This window comes from Bufo gargarizans, chromosome 3, assembly GCF_014858855.1.
Source record: "Bufo gargarizans isolate SCDJY-AF-19 chromosome 3, ASM1485885v1, whole genome shotgun sequence".
Lineage (NCBI taxonomy): Eukaryota > Metazoa > Chordata > Amphibia > Anura > Bufonidae > Bufo > Bufo gargarizans.
Window position 1 is genome coordinate 218,088,798 of NC_058082.1, and position 4,866 is coordinate 218,093,663.

Here is a 4,866-nt window from a genome sequence, read left to right on the forward strand (position 1 = left end):
GTTGCAGCGAACGCCGAGGCACGTGACAGCTGAATGGAGCAAACCTAATCCAGTGTGCTCTGGACCTCAGACTGGTCCAATTGTTTACCTTCCAACAAGACAATGATCCTAAGCACACAGCCATGACAACACATGAGTGGCTTAGGGACAACTCTGTGAATGTTTTTGAATGGCCCAACTAGAGACTGGACTTGAACCCAATCAAACATCTCTGGAGAAACCTGAAAATGGCTGTCCACTGACGGTCACCATCCAACATAACATGGATTGAGAGGATCTGCAGAGAATGGCAGAAAATCCCTATATCCAGGTATGCAAACCTTGTGGCATCACACCTAAGATAACTGGAGACTGTAATCTATTTGAAAGATGATTCAACTTAGTACAAACTAATGAGTACTTATGTCGATGCAATATTTTAATTAATGGATATTTTTTACATGCTCCTTTTTGCCCATAAGGGGTTGAACTATCCAAATCTTCTCTGGCTTGCTGGGCAAAGTTCTTCAGAGGAAGGTCTTTGCCAAGTGTCGAGTCTTATTTGCCAAAGTTCCTCACAGTCATTCATTTTTAGAGCTGTCAAAGTTCCTAGTGAATCTTATTCTCAAAGGTCTTCCTTGTCGATAGCTAGGTAAAAAAAGATCTTCCAATGTCAATCTCTTGTTGTCGAGATACAAGAGAGCACTGTCTAATGCAGTATGCCAAGTCAAGCAAGTCAAGAAGTGGTCAGAGACCAGAACTCTTTTTTCCAAGGTAGTAGCCCTATACCCAGTAGCAGCAGTGAGCTTAAGATGAAATGTCAGGGCACAAGTCACAGATGCCCAAACGCTGAGTTCAGGGGGTGCCCAAGGCACATAAGGTGTTGAGTCAAGGTAGACTGATAAGGACAGATACTACACTTGATCTTAGCCAAAAAGTTGAGAAGCGGTGAAGAAGTTACAGGTGGTCCAATTACCTCAGTCCACTTATCTCAAAGGCTATCATGGGGCACAGCAAGTTGGCAATGGAAGTTTGAATGGAGGTCTATGCTCTTCATCGAGGAATTGATGAATCTGTCTTTTGTCTAGGACACAATGATAGTTGGATATTGGTCTAGAGAATGTGTGGGCAAACCCTTGAAGAGGCCTTCACAAGAAAATGTCACAACCAGAATTATGGTGTAGGGTGGCATAACCTATGGTCACCTTACCCCTCTAGTTTTTATTTCAGTTACTCTAACAGTTCAGCATTATATTGATCTGAATATGGAACCAGTAGTATTGCCATTTCTCTAAAGTGTCCCAGTGTTTCCATTTTTCAACAGGACAATGCTAGGTCCCATGTTCCTCGTGCTACTATAAGCAGCCTGCACGGCCTACACCTGCTACCATGGCCTGCAACTTCTCCGGATTGTCACCCATCTAGTACCTCTGAAATGTCATTGGTCAGCAATTGAAAAGAGAGCTGCCCTCTTGATGATTTGTGTGCCAAAGGGCATTTAGCATGGCAGAACATTTCTCAGACAACCTTTAATAACCTAATTGATAGAATGCCAAGCATGATAGTGTGTATATTTCTGCGCATGGCATGCTTGATACTGAATAAATTGAGATGGAATGTTGAGGATTATATATATAATATTTACTGTATATTTTTATTTATTTTTTCAAGACAGTAATTACTCAATGTATATCAAACTATGTAGAAAAGGTTCACAATTTCCATTTGAAGGTTGAAGTAGTGAATGAGCTACCTTTATTTTATAAAGAGATCTGAAAACATTCTGTATCAGACCCAAAGCTGTGATGTAGAAGTTGAAATGCTGCTTTTGTCGAATGTGCACATTACAGAATAACAGGCATCTCAGTGATCATTATCATAATGTTCTTATAGACTTTGGAACATTCTGGGGAGTTTGATAATAGGAATGCTTATGACCAGATTTCCTTTGCATAAGATCCATTCAACATATCTATGCTTTCCCTGATAAAAGACATAGGATGTACATTTTAAATGTGAGATGAGGGGAGCTCTGAGATGACCATGGATTGATAAATAATTAATCAATCGCAGCAGGGTGGCAGTTTGAAATGTAAATGTGATGGATGAAGGTGCACTGCTGTCATCAGCAGAAAATGATGTGACTGGAATTAATAACTCCCAGTACCTGCTGACTGGCAAAAGCATGGACAGAAAGGGAAAGAGAAGCTGTCAGATAGCTGCCCAGCAGACCCTAATTATTGCCTTTGACCCTGCATTTCCCTTTCATGTAACTGTCCCAAAAGATGTGTTAAAAATGATGATGAGAGATCTTGGGGTGCACTTGCAGGGAGGGAAGTATGGAGGATTATGAAATATACTACCTGACAATGCTGCAGGCTACTAACTTAAGACACCTTTTTATGTTACCTATTTCCCTAAAGGAAACTTGGACCTTCTTCCTTTGCTGCTTCCCCCTGCTATCCTCATGGGCTTTCATTACAAGTGGCTGTGAGACTTAGTCTGAACTTCCCAATTGCTGTATGCCAAGGAACTCTAAACAAGATTGGCACTTAGAAGTGTGAAAAACACCTTTCACACGTCTATCATGAAAACCTATTTCTTTCTTTTTTTTGTGAACTAGCAAGAAATAGTGCTGATCTAAACGTCACTGATCCAAACTTTGTGTTTACTTTGAGAATTGACTCTTAGTGTATTTGTAGGACTGTTAGATCTTTTGTGTTCCTTCCAAGTGACAGTGGGATAGTGTTTTGCATTTTAAAATCAACCAGTCATTCTAAATATGATTTTTTCATTATGATTCAATAGAGATTTCCATCATACACTGTTATTTTGGTGTCAAGGCTGTAAAACACCAACAGATTATCTGACCAATTTCTGTCCAATCAGACGAATAGTTGGTGTGTATAACAAAAGATCTGTGTGTGTAAACGGCCATCTGACCAATGAGTGGTCAAAAAATCTGTCAGATAATGTGTAGGTGTAATACAGCCATTATGCTTGTGACTCATCAATAAGATATAGGTGGTCATTTATTAAGAACGGTGTTTTAGACGCCGGTCTTTATAACCCCTATATTTGGCAGTGGATCCACTGAAGTTATGAAGAGGTGCTGGCCTCAACATAACTTCAGTCATTCATCGCCTGGCTTGAATTTAGACCATTTTCTATGCCTAAAACAGGAGTAGAAAATGGTAAATGAGATGGGCCTGCCATCCCATCCCCTTCCCTGCCCACAGCATGCACCCTTTTTTAGACCTAGCATGATCGGGGAAAAGTTGCATTTTGCAGTGTAAATTACTTTTGTGCCACAATCTGCGACAGATATACACCATAAAACTTCCATATATTATTCTGCATATGACACCCATAGTACTTAGACAATAGAATGGCAAATAAACAATAGAATAAAATGTCTAAACAATACAACTGAATATTCACATTTTCATGAAATAAGTCCAGTGATCAGTTCTCTGTCTTCAACAAAAAATACCTTGAAACTTGTACAGAACATGACTATTGTTAAAGGGTCTTCCAAGATATTTATATTGGTAACCTACTATCTATAACAGTTTGGCTGGGCTCAGTTCAGTACACCATGTAGTGGGCACGACTAGTTACAGCAGATCTCTACTCATTCACTTGAATGGAACTGAGTTCCACTAACTAGGCACAGCCTATACACAGTGTACAGACCTGTGACTGGTTCCAGTGCACTCACTGTGTACACACAATCAGCTGTTGGATTCTAGCCGATTTGATCTTTGCATTTACTAAAGTCACAGAAAACCTTTCTAATCATAAGATAATGCCACATTTACAGTAGTTAGTCTAGCACTGCATGTATAATCTTATATATATACGGTGAGAAACAGAAGTAATTTAAAACCCAGCGATTTTACAAGTTCTCCCACTTAGAAATCATGGAGGGGTCTGAAATTCACATTGTACGTGCATTCCCACTCTGAGAGGCAGAATAAATAAATAAAAAAATCTGGAAATCACATTGTATGATTTTTAAAGAATGTATTTGTCTTGCACTGCTGAACATAAGTATTTGAACACCTGAGAAACAGCAAGAATTCTGGCTCTCAAAGACCTGTTACTGTGCCTTTAAAAAGTCCACCTCTATTCCACTTATTAATCTAACTTAGTAGCACCTGTCTGAGCTCTTACAGGACACCTGTCCACCCCACAGTCAGTCAGACGCCCACTACTACCATGGGCAAGACCAAAGAGCTGTCAAAAGACACCAGAGACAAAATTGTGGACCTCTACAAGGCTGGAAAGGGCTACAGGGCAATTGCCAAACAGCTTGGTGAAAATAGATCAACTGTTGGAGCAATTGTTAGAAAATGGAAGAGGCTAAAGACGACTGTCAGTCTCCATCGGACTGGGGCTCCATGCAAGATCTCACCTCGTGGGGTCTCACTGATGATAATAAAGGTGAGGAATCAGCCCAGAACTACAAGGGAGGAGCTGGTCAATGACATGAAGAGAGCTGGGACCACACTTTCAAAGGTCACTGTCGGTAGAACACTACGCCTTCATGGTTTCAAATCATGTATTGCACGGAAGGTTCCCCTGCTCAAGTCATCACATATCCAGGCCCGTCTGAAGTTTGCCAATGACCATCTATATCACTATTTTTTTGACCATCTAGATGATCTAGAGGAGGCACTGAAGAAAGTCATGTGGTCAGATGAGACCAAAGTAGAACTTTTTGGTCTAAACTTCACTCATCGTGTTTGGAGGAAAAAGAAGGATGAGTTGCATCCCAACACTATCCCTTCTGTAAAGCATGGGGGTTTTAACATCATGCTTTGGGGGTGCATTTCTGCGAAGGGGACAGGAAGACTGCACTGTATTAAGGAGAGGATGAATGGG

The 4,866-nt window shown here is 40.6% G+C and overlaps 1 non-coding gene across 1 annotated transcript; it reads right to left on the bottom strand.

Moving 5' to 3' along the window:
* Positions 1-734: 734 nt before the first annotated feature.
* Positions 735-929, bottom strand: LOC122933590. Its single transcript, XR_006388520.1, has one exon. It is a non-coding gene; the product is annotated as a U2 spliceosomal RNA (small nuclear RNA).
* Positions 930-4,866: the final 3,937 nt, after the last annotated feature.